Raw genomic sequence first — 13,208 nt, forward strand, 5'->3', positions numbered from 1 at the left:
TTAATTTTATGGTACCTGGATGAGATTTATTTAGTGTAGTATGTGTATAAAATGATAAAATACATACACCGAGATAGATTAATAGATAGATTGCTTAATTTAGTTAAAAATACAAAAATATTTAACATGTCTATGATGTCAATAGGTTTCTTAGAATCTAAGAGGAAATATTTGATTTTGGAATTAAATAGTCGAAACTCAGTTTTATTTCTGTCCATGTTACGTCCTTATTTTATCACATAATAAACTAGAGGTTGTCTATAGTTCCACTATTACTGAGGCATGTAGTTAAAGTCTTAGAAATTTGAGGTTTTTCTATAGGCAACTTCAGGCTGCTCTGTAATTAGGCTGGTACACTAAATGATATACTTCAAATTTTTCACCAAAAAGTTTTCCATCTAACAGCTCTTAATAAGTTCAAATGCATTGCTTTAACAGTAATTTTTGTTCATCAGTTAAAACAAAACAAAACAAAACAAAAACAAAAACAAAAAATTTCTTTAGAGATCCTATTGGAGAGTTTCGCATCCAACATGTAAATAAGGTTTGGATTTCTTAAAAAACTGGGCATAGGGAAAACTATTTGTGCTTTTGGGTTAAGTCCTACTGGGCATGAGGTTTAGTTAGGATGAACATCATTGCTCACAACCTGAAGAAGATTTTGTCACTGATATTCCTACATAGGGTATTTTGAATGGGACTCGCTATCCTCACAACAATGATGATTGCTTTCACGGCTCTAACTTCCTGGCTCAGGTCCTGGCCCTGGAGGCCTGGCAGGGCTGTGGGGACGTGGGGACCAGGACCCACCCCCAGGGATGCAGTATTCAGACACTGACGGTGAGGACACACCACCTCAGGTCCTGACTCCTGCCCTTGCTCAGCAGACATCCCCAGGCAGCTCTCCTGATTTCTACAGGACACAGTTCCCTCATCTTCAAATGTGGGACAAGGAAGAGCAGGCAGGTGCGTAACACAGATCGGTCCCAGCCACGGCACAGAGCAAGTTCCTGAAGGTGCCACGCAGGAGGGGAAATTCAAAATTGCTTAAATTTTAATCAAATTGGAATGCCAGTGCTGAGAAAATGTTCTGGGTCTGTGTCTCAGTGCATTGAAGACATCACACATTACTTAATATTCTCCAACACACAGAGCGGAGTAAATAATTATAATAAATTCCACACATCCCAACTGGGCGTGGAAGAGAAAAGGAACACAAAAAAAGTCAGGTCCCTCCTTGTCACTTTTATTTTCCCTTTAATGTCAAATATTTCACCTGGTTTGTAAACTTTAAATTTTTGTAGTTCCTACTTTAACATTTGAATTTTTCAAATTCTTACATCTCCATCCCACAAAGGCATACAGGGCTGTCATATAAATTTTTCATGCTTTCCTAACAGTGTCTGCACGTAATAGATGTTCAATAAATTAATAAATAATAAATAACCTGCCTCATCTCTACTTATGCACCACGGTCTCCAGCTATAAGCACCCTCCACTTTGGGGCTCGTGCTCCCCAGACTCCGGATCCCAACACCGGCACCTTCCCCAGAGCCCCCTGAATCTTCAGTGCGATCCTGTCGTAACTTTGCCAGATCCCTTTTCTCTCAAGCCTCAGTCCCTAACTATTCCAGTCCTTCTCAGCTGATGACATCATCTCACACCTTTTTTTGGGAATATAGAGGCTATCAGAAGTATATTTCTTATTAAAATCTCAAAGCCCACAACCCCCCTCACATCCCTACCCGTATGTACTCTTCTCTGTGGGTACAAAGGAAGGTACTTCTCTCTAACTCTTCTAAAAGCAGATAATTATTTAACTCTTTTTTTCATAAAGATTGTATTTAATTTTTATTCTTATTTTTTTTTAATTTTATTTTTTATAAACATATATTTTTATCCCCAGGGGTACAGGTCTGCGAATCGCCAGGTTTACACACTTCACAGCACTCACCATAGCACATACCCTCCCCAATATCCATAACCACACCCCACCCTCCCAACCACCCTCCCCCCATCAACCCTCAGTTTGTTTTGTGAGATTAAGAGTCACTTATGGTTTGTCTCCCTCCCAATCCCATCTTGTTACATTTACTCTTCTCCTACCCCCTCAACCCCCCATGTTGCATCTCCTATCCCTCATATCAGGGAGATCATATGATAGTTGTCTTTCTCCGATTGACTTATTTCGCTAAGCATGATACCCTCTAGTTCCATCCACATCGTCGCAAATGGCAAGATTTAATTTCTTTTGATGGCTGAATAGTATTCCATTGTGTATATATACCACATCTTCTCTATCCATTCGTCTGTTGATGGACATCTAGGTTCTTTCCATAGTTTGGCTATTGTAGACATTGCTGCTATAAACATTCAGGTGCACGTGCCCCTTCGGATCACTACGTTTGTATCTTTAGGGTAAATACCCAGCAGTGCAATTGCTGGGTCATAGGGTAGTTCTATTTTCAACATTTTGAGGAACCTCCATGCTGTTTTCCAGAGTGGTTGCACCAGCTTGCATTCCCACCAACAGTGTAGGAGGGTTCCCCTTTCTCCACATCCTCGCCAGCATCTGTCATTTCCTGACTTGTTAATTTTAGCCATTCTGACTGGTGTGAGGTGATATCTCATTGTGGTTTTGATTTGTATTTCCCTGATGCTGAGTGATTATTTCCCCCTTTTTAATGAAAAAATCTTATTCCCTACTCATCAGTTCTCTCTTCCTATAGGACATTTGTCATCACCATAGAATTAAGTCTGCCCTTTACATTAATCCTGAGTCCCCCTAAGCCATCATACATTTTTGATTCTCCTCATTCACAGAAGAAATTCTCTATGATATGTTTAGATGCTTCTCTCTACATTTCTACCCATCAGTCAACCTTCCAGTGTGGCTTCTATCCCTATCAGACTAGGTAGGAGGGCTGAACCTGAATGGATAATACTCTGCCTTTACCCCAGGTGGCCTTGCAAGGGTACCCAACCCCCGTGACCCTCTTTGTCTGATTAAAATAGTTTTTTTCCCTGGGGAACTGATAACACCAAACTCCCCTGATCCGGCCCCCTCCACACTGGACACTTCTCAGTCTTCACTATCACTTTCTTTTTCTAACAGGCCTTAAAACATTAAAGCACCCAGAGCTCTTTTCCAGACAGACTCTTCTGTTTCTTTTCTGTTCCCCATCCCCACTGGGCTCTTCTACTCCTTTGGCAATGTGGACTCTATGCTCCTGGTGCTGCTTCCCATGGTTACTCTCCCTGGGCCTACTGCTGAGCTCCCCTCTGTGCATGTCTCTGCTCCATAGGTACCACCACATTGACCAAGAAAGCCACCCCCCCCCAAAAAAAAAAAAAACTACAAAGTTTTAACCATTAATTTCTGGATTAAATTCTTTTCCCACACTGTCTTGAAAATGTTCTTCTCCCACACTTCCCAGACAACACAAATGTAGAAGTCACGCTGTTTATGTCCCCAGCTCCCTCCTTGTCTGGCCACAGGTTGATGGGAACCACATCAGGCAGTACCCTTCAGCCTCTTCTGCCTCCCACTCTCTGAATACCGGCAGTAGCTCTTTCCCTGCATCCTTCAGGTCTAGGAGTGTGGATGCCTCCCACTGTTTCAGTCCTTGAGATGCTTCCTGTTTCCTATCAGTTTTCCTGACCCTGACTTTACCCCTGTAAACAGCACCTTCAGTAAATGACTCATTGACTAGTGCACGTCATTTGAGTCCTGTTGGTGTCCTGACTGATGTAACAAGAAATTGAGGCCCAGGGACTTGGCTTATCTTCTACTTAAGTGGATAGAGCAGGACTTGATTTCTTTATAATGATAATTCAGAATTATTTTTCAGGCAAAGAATCTAAAGACCAGATAGTCTAGCCAAGGTTAGAGAGCTAATAATTTGCATTTCAGCTTTCTGATTGAAGACTAGGAACAGAAACTACGTATTTCCCACTGTACCACAGATCCTTCTTGGGGCTAGTGTTCTTATTTTCCATTTTCAGTAGGATTTCAGATGAATGAATTCCTGTTAAATTTTAGTACAAGGTAAAATTGCTTGTGGTTCTCAGCCTATAACCCAGGGGTCAGCAGATTACAACCCATGGGTCAAATCCAGCCCACCACTTGTTCTGGGAAATAAAGTTTTATTAGCACAGAGCCACACGCACACTCATTCATTTATATGTTGTCTGATGTTTTTGGGTTTCCATAGTAGAACTGAGTAGTTGTGACAGAGGCCCATAAAACCTAAAATACTTACTTTTAAGTCTTTATAGAAAAAGTAGGCTGACTCCTAGTATGTCTCATATGACTTTTCTATTCCATCCAACACAGAAATGAAATACTCGGAAATAATAACAAACTTATAGAAATCTGGTGGTCAAGTTATGCCCTTTTGTCAAACACAAACATTTTAGGTCTTTCTACTGCTCCTACCTTCCACCCATACTTTTGTGTACAACCATATTACAGGGCAGAGCTAGCTCATTCTTACACCTTCATGGTACTTTCCCTTTGAGTACAGATGCAGCCGCCCATTGCTATGGCTTCCAAGTGAATGTTCACCATCAGAAATATGTTGTGTGTTGGGGGTAAGATATTGAAAACAAGAAATGAAATTGGACACGATTTCAGTCTTGAAAGAGAATTTGACCAAGAGTTCCTTAATTTTTAAAGCTGCAACTTCTACACTTACCAAATCTTCAGTTTTCCACTGTGAAGGTGAATAAAACATGGCCCAGAGCTCCAATCCCAAAACCCAAGCAGCCATTTTGATCAAGTTAAAAAGGGAAAACAGAGAGGAAGACAATTAATATGGCCACTAGGTTACATTTAGAGTTGAAGAAGGGCTTTATTTAGGACATTATTTATTTATTTGGGACAGATTAGTCATTGAGAAGTTCATTGAGTAATCTTTTTGTTTTGTTCTGATGTCACGTATACTTCTCCTATTTTGAGTATTTTCCTCAACTCCATTACAGAATCAGAAACAAGTGAAGAAAGTTCCTATGGTTACTCTCCCTGTGCCCACTGTTGAGCTCTCCTCTGTGCACATCTCTGCTCCATGGGTACCTCCAGGACACTGACCAACAAAACCACCCTCACCTCCAAAATGGGAGCCTCAGTTGTTAGGCATCTGTCTTCGGCTCAGGTCATAAACCCAGGGTCCTGGGATCAAGCCCTGCATGGGGCTCCCTGCTCAATGAGAAGCCTGCTTCCCCTCTCCCACTCCTCCTGCTTCCCCCCTCCCACTCTCCCTGCTTCCCCCTCTCCCACCCCCCCTGCTTCCCCTCTCCCACTCCCCCTCTTCCCCCTCTCCCACTCCCCCTGCTTTCCCTCTCCCACTCCCCCGCTTCCCCTCTCCCACCCCCCCTACTTCCCCTCTCCCACCCCCCCTGCTTCCCCCTCTCCCACTCCCCCTGCTTCCCCCCCCCACTCCCCCTGATTCCCCCCTCCCACTCCCCCTGGTTCCCCCCTCCCACTCCCCCTGATTCCCCCTCCCACTCCCCCTGCTTCCCCCTCTCCCACTCCCCCTGCTTCCCCCCCCACACTCCCCCTGATTCCCCCCCTCCCACTCCCCCTGATTCCCCCTTCCCACTGCCCCTGCTTCCCCCCTCCGACTCCCCCTGCTTCCCCCCTCCCACTCCCCCTGCTTCCCCCATCCCACTCCCCCTGATTCCCCCCTCCCACTGCCCCTGCTTCCCCTCTCCCACTCCCCCTGCTTCCCCCCTCCCACTCCCCCTGCTTCCCCCCTCCCACTCCCCCTGATTCCCCCCTCCCACTGCCCCTGCTTCCCCCTCTCCCACTCCCCCTGCTTGTGTCCCTCCCTCCCTGTGTCTCTCTCTGTCAAGTAAATAAATGAAATCTTTTTAAAAAAGAAATAAATGAGGAAACTAATAACTATGAATTGGAAAGCTTGCTTTTAGACCGTGTTAATATCCTTTCATCAACAATCAAGTGGGTGCTCCCCCGGGCTAAAGAGACCTCCCTCAATTTGTTTCAGACTTTCCCCAAAGGTAAGACCTTTATTCTTAACACTCATCTTTCAAACATTGTATTTAGTGTAACACAAACACTCTCCCTCCCCTGTTCACGAGTGTCTTTTTTATCAGAATGGCACTTTCCCTCAGAAGGATGGGTGGAGGGTAGATGTACCTGTGCTGCTTCTAACAGTAGAAACCACCCGCAAGCCACCAGAAACCCATGTGCCTGCATCTGCTGTGAGCCTCACTTGGAGTATACAGTTCCCAGAAGTCAGCTTGAATCGTGAGCCTCCACAGAATAGAGTCAATTTCCATGACTGTAGGGCCTCTAAGGATATAGAATAAAATAAGTCATCAACAGACTTGACATTATCTTTTAACTATTAACTCCAAATTACATATTGTAACAATAAAATAGCATGGTGGAAAGAGAAATCTCTCAAGTGAAAAGACACGTGGTTAAATTCTGTTGTTAATATTTAGTGGATGGGCTACACTGGGCAAATCACTTCACATCTCTGAAATACACTTTAAATTTTTTCACCACCAAAATGATAATAACCCATAAAACTTGGTATGGGAAGCAGATCATACAGTATATCAAGGGTGCTTCGTAAAATAGAAAACCATATTGTATTAGATTAAGGAAGGAATAAATCATTATGAAAATAACATATGTTTATGTTTAAAAAATAGCATTCAGCTTACAATAGATCATACAGCACAAAAAGGGTAGGTATCTTCTTACCCTTGGGGGGACTGTGGCCATCAATACCTTTCCAGAAACTTCTCTCTACCAAAGATAATCTTATGTCAGAGACATGATTTGCCAGATGTTGGCCATGCTTGATTAATATGACTTAAGCAGGGCAGTATTTTGCCATTTTATAAAATGCATTTGCTATTAATAAAATCCTTCCCAAGTGAAAGGCATTAAAATCCATGCACTTTTTCAGTTAAGGAAAGGAATTCAATAGGACTATGTTTATGATTTCGTTTCTCATGATTCTATAAATAGTTACTGTGTCGTTACTGAGTCAACAAGTACACTCGAGTGTGGTAGGCAGAATTTCAGTCCCCCAAAGATACAAAGGAGGGTGCAGACAGCAGATTGAATTAAGTTTGCTAATCACCAGACCTTAAAATAAGGAGATTATCCTGGATTATCCCAGTGGGTCTGTTGTGATCATAAGGCTCTTTCCATGTGAGAGAGGGCAACAAAGCAATCAGTGCCACAGGACGTGATGTTAAGAATGATTCAACTGGCCATGATGGGCTTTGAAGATGGAAATGGGCCCTGAGCCAAGGAATGCAGGAGGCCTCTAGCACCTGGAAGAAGCAGGAGAATGGATTCTTCCTGAAGCCTCTAGAAAGAAATGCATCCACTGGCCACCTTGGTTTTAGCCCAGTGACCTGTGTCAGATTTCTGATCTAAATGACTGTAAGACACTCTTTTTCTTTGCTTTTTCCAATAGCCCTAGGCAATGACTACACTGAGCTACATGAATACTGCATTTGAAATTAAGTATCTGAATACCTTGCAAATCTTAGAAATGTAAAACAACAAAAATGCAATAGTTAAAATCAGTTACACTTGAATAAAAAGCACCCTGAGGTCTCCCCTTTGTAAAAATTTTTGTCTTGACTTCTTTGATACTCTTCTACCTCTGATTATTCTTTCTCTCATTCCTCCTGTTTTTCCTGATCCCCTGATTGGAAATATCATCTATCCACTTCTCATCTCTGTGCCTATTCTCTTTGCTGCTGTCCTGTTCTGTTCTCAAGGCTTGCACAGACCCTTCCATCTTGATGGACTGAACCATGGACACGCAGCCCTGCTACTGTTCTCAGATTGAACTCCAACCTTTCCAACCACCTGTGGGCCACCTCTTCCCCTCACCTCCAGTCTATTTTGTGAATCTCTGGAAGCAAAAATTCACCATGCCCTAAATTAAAGCCTCAACCCCTCCTCTCTGAATATCTTTGTACTTTGAAGTCTCCGGGAACACCTTGTTCCTCCAAATTATTGTCCCCAAATCTCAGTGTTTTGCAATTTATCCTTCCTAATTGGACACTAAATCATACTCCTGCAAATTCTCAAGTGACACTCATTTATCTTCTATTATAAGATTCCACCTGCAAGGTTTTGTTTCAGCCGGTCTTCCTACCTTCTGTCACATCCTAATCAGTGCTATCTTCTAAGTCCAGTATAATTAGGAAAGTATTACTTTTTAATTCCCAGACCTTCATGGATTGCCCATTGTCCTCCAGATAAAAAGCTGGCTTCTCACAGTGACATCCCCATTTCTACAGTTTAGAACTAGCATCTCCTTCCATATTTGTCTCCAGTTACTTTCTTGGTAAGTCAGAGATTCCCAAAGACTTTGTCTAAGGACTCATTTATACTCTTAAAAACTATTGAGGATACCAGAAGTCTTTTATGTATGTGTATTTATAGATAGAAATTAAATATAAAATTTTAAAATTATTTGATAGTTCATGTAAAAGGAGCAATATGTTCATTACATAGCAACACAAACTTTCTTGTGAAAAAAAAAAAAAACGTTTTCCAAACTAAAGAAAAAAAACACACAAAAAAACAAAGCAGTAGGAAGAGTGACATCACTATCCATTTTGGTAGATCTCTTTAACATTTGGCTTCATAAATAAAAATTGATAATCATATATGCTATTGACTCAAGTCATTATTATACATTCATTTGTCTAAAATGTACACAGAAAATTAATTTTCACACAAATATGCAGTTGGAAAAGGGAGGGGCTATTTTAATAGCTTTTCCTATGTTTGTGAACAGTCTACTTAAATGTAAACCAAAATTCAATTTTCTTCAGGTTCATTTGCAACATGGAATCCAGAAAATATCAATTATGATTTTGTAATATATTAACTTAAATTGTCTCAATCTATTTTGCACATCGAATAGATCATTTACTTCCTATGATTTTGTAACATCATTCATTGGTTATTTGGAAAATACTGGTTCACTGAGTTATGCAGCATTCCCAAAGTTTGACACATTTCATGAACTAAAATCTAGACACCATATTCATCCTAAAAGTTTTGAAGCAATGGGAAGCTGTTAGGGTCATGGTGGCAAACATAACTTTTCCAAAACACTAAATCCCCCATGAATGTGGAGAGAAAATGAGTACAGTGATTTCCCATGTGCTCAGGAGCTGGTGCCTAATTCACAGTAAGGCACCTGCGTTTACCCAAACGCCTTTGCACCATGAGTGAGAATGTCAGTGAAGTTAAAACAGCAACTAAGGTTTTAGTGTAATGGTCAAACAGTTTTGACCTCACAGTCCCCTTGAAAGAATCTTAAAGAGCCTCCAGGGTCCACAGACCACACTTGGTGACTTCTGCTCTGTAGTCTAATTTAATGTCTTTCAAATAATTTTAGTTATTTCATACACAACCATCTGAAGACTCAATGTTATGAAATTCAAAAGAATTGCTTCTGTTCCCATGGGAATTGGAGAAATGGAGTTTCATCTCCTTGTCTCTTCCTTTCCTTTTTCTTCCTGTGACCCCATCACAACATCAGAGGTTGTCGTCTTGGCAGCCAGAATATTCATGAACATCCTCTGCTCCCAGTGGCTCCGCCTCACCTCCCATGCTATTGTTGACCAGTGTTTGCCTGCTCACTTCCCTCTGAGGAAGCACCCCGAGCCCCAAACAGATTGTTTCTCATACCCCTTTGGTTTTGGTTATTACCTATGGTCTTCACCTGCCTTTCTAGAGTAAAGTCTCCTCCGGGACAAGGACCATGTCTAATTCACTTTGCCTTCCAGAAAACACAGAGATGGTAAATGGTTGTTGAATTTAATTGAAAATTTTCCCTAGAAGAAAACCATTTTCCGGGGGTGTTTGGTCCTTTTCAAGTTGGTGGTGTGTTTGATGCAAGTACTATGCACTTTCCAATCTAGAGACCCTTTTCCTCATTTAGCTCTTAGGAAGGCTTCTTGTTAGAAGCTGATTTTGTTATAAAGGATTTCAGACTGGGGTTATCCCTGCTTTATTTTTTTTAAAGATTTTATTTATTTATTTGACAGAGATCACAAATAGACAGAGAGGCAGGCAGAGAGAGAGGGGGAAGCAGGTCCCCTGCTGAGCAGAAAGCCCGATGTGGGACTCGATCCTAAGACCCTGAGATCATGACCTGAGCCTAAGGCACGGGCTTTAACCCACTGAGCCACCCAGGCGCCCCTCATCCCTGCTTTAAAAGTTATAATTGGATGAAATTATGGAACTGCTTCAACGACCCTAATTATAATCTAGCACTCTGCCATTTCTGTCTGCCCTGATGCTGGTGGTCAAGTGCATTTCTCTAGGGGGTCTTCCGCAGAGCTTATGTGATTGCTTCCTGAGAATTTTCAGAGTACTCTCCGCATTCCTGTTGAGTGATGTCACGTGTCTGATCACTCTTACTCTCTCTGAGTCTTTACAACTGCATGTGCACTTGCTGGTGACCTTGTCCATGAGGCTGGATGCTTAGAATATGTAAGAAGCTTCCTGCCAATTCGTGTCAACCATTACGCCATCATTTCCATGGAGGCTGAGTGACTGTTGATGTGGAACTAAGACCCGGTAAAGCCAATCCAGCACGGATTAATGTGTTCCATTTCTATGGATTCAGAAACTACTCATTATATGGGGAATAGAAGCTTCTTACTGACCTCCTCATGGGGAACAGTTGTGTCTGAGAGGATAAGTTTCTGACAGGCAAGAAGAGCCCAAGATGTGGGAGCCACCCCACCTGTCTTGGAGAAGACACAGAATGCAAGGGGCTGCCTTGCCTCACCCGTCCAAAGGGCACTTTCATAAGGAAAGAGCATGGGAAGATAACATCACGATCAAGAACAAAAACGTCAGCTTCTATAAAGTGGTTGCCTTGGAAATCAATTTTCCTTCCTCGTTTTCTCCTATTAATCCACAGAATTGGACATTTGGCACTAAAGTGTGAAACAGAAACTTAGCATCCTTAATGCATAAATAATGACAAGTTGAAGACATAGATTTTGAATAGAGAGAGAATTTAACATTCCTAAACATGACATGAAAAAAATGATGTCTGTGTGGAAGGCAAGCAGGAGAAGAAGCTTCCTAGCTTATGAATTCTGTCTCTTACCATTTCGGTTTTGCAAACTCTTCCACACGTACCATCTTATTTTAGCCTACTCTGTGCGGTGCAGCTCATGTCATCTTTGTTTACTTACCAGTTTCTGGTTAAATTTCCCCTACTGTGTCACTCAGGCAGGCTCTTGGTTGTTAATCTGGAATCGGATCATCAAGGATGGCAGCTCCAGAAAGTTATCAGAGGCGGAACATCTTTGTTTTCCTACCATCTGTTTATCTGACATCATTCTGTCTTTGAGGTTCAGAGATGACCCCTATAGGTCTAGCCATGGACCTTAGTCTCTGGCAGGAGGAAAGGGGAAAGAAAGAAAGCATAAGAGAATTCACTTTCTCAAGGAGACAGCCCATGTAGCAGGACATTTGCCAGAAGTGATACTAATGACTGTTAATGGTTACACACACCTGACCGCACCTGTGTGCAGGATGGAGAGCTGCCGTCCTTTGCCATGTGCTTTGCCATCCTGAGTGAGGACGGGGCTCTATTCCAATAGAGAGAACAGCAACTAGAAATCACTCTGCATGTAGTCGTCTTGCTACAGAGCAGAAGCTAGAAGCCATATCCTCTTCTTTCTTTTGATCACACTGTATCCGAACTCACACTGATGATATGTATTTTTATCATAAATAATCTTTACTTCTTCCGATCGCCATTCATGAAATATCCTCATTTGAAAATGTATGGATGAGCCTTAAAATTACAGGTTGGGATGGGAGGAGTCAAGATGGCGGAGAAATAGCAGGCTGAGACTACTTCGGGTAGCGGGAGATCAGCTAAATAGCTTATCTAGAGATTGCAAACACCTACAAATCCAACAGGAGATTGAAGAGAAGAAGAACAGCAATTCTAGAAACAGAAAATAAACCACTATCTGAAAGGTAGGACTGGCGGAGAAGTGAATCCAAAGCGACGGGAAGATAGACCGCGGGGGGAGGGGCCGGCTCCCGGCGAGCGGTGGAGCAGCGGAGCACAAAATTGGGACTTTTAAAAGTCTGTTCCGCTGAGGGACATCGCTCCAGAGGCTTAACTGGGGTGAAGCCCGCGTGGGGTCAGCGCGGCCTCAGGTCCCGCAGGGTCGCAGAAGGATCGGGGGTGTCTCAGTGTCGCAGAGCTTACCGGTATTAGAACGGGGAAGCCGGCTACAGAGACAGAGCCGAGGAGTGACTCTCAGCTCGGGGTTGCCTTGAACCGGTCGCAGGCTCGGTCAGCTCGGAGCGCGGCCGGAGGCCAGGGTGACGGGAGTCATTGGGCACTGTTCTCTGAGGGCGCACTGAGGAGTGGGGCCCCGGGCTCTCGGCTCCTCCGGGCTGGACACCGGGAGGCCGCCATCTTCACTCCCGTCCTCCGGACTCTACGGAAAGCGCTCAGGGGACAAAAGCTCCTGAAAGCAAATCCGAGCGGATTACTCAGCCCGGCCCCGGGTAAGGGCGGTGCAACTCCGCCTGGGGCAAAGACGCTTGAGAATCACTACAACAGGCCCCTCCCCCAGAAGATCAACGGGAAACCCAGCCAGGACCAAGTTCACCTACCGAGGAGTGCAGTTTCAATACCAAGGAGAGCGGCGGAATTCCAGAGGAGAAGAAAGCAAAGCACGGAACTCATGGCTTTCTCCCCATGATTCTTTAGCCTTGCAATTAATTTAATTTTTTTTTCTTTTTCAATTTTTTTTCTCTTCTTCTAAATTTTTTTAACTTTTACTGTTTTCTTTTTTAACGTTTTTTAAGTAGTTTATCTAATAGATATATATATTTTTTTCCTTTTTATATTTTTTATTGGCTTTCTTTTTTTTAATAGTTTTTTTTTTTTCTTTCTGAACCCCTTTTTATCCACTTTCTCCCCCCTCACGATTTGGGATCTCTTCTGATTTGGCTAAAGCATATTTTCCTGGGGTTGTTGCCACCCTTTTAGTATTTTACTTGCTCCTTCATATACTCTTATCTGGACAAAATGACAAGGCGGAAAAATTCACAACAAAAAAAAAAGAACAAGAAGCAGTACCAAAGGCTAGGGACCTAATCAATACAGACATTGGTAACATGTCAGATATAGAGTTCAGAATGACGA

This window comes from Lutra lutra, chromosome 9 (genome assembly GCF_902655055.1).
Source record: "Lutra lutra chromosome 9, mLutLut1.2, whole genome shotgun sequence".
NCBI lineage: Eukaryota > Metazoa > Chordata > Mammalia > Carnivora > Mustelidae > Lutra > Lutra lutra.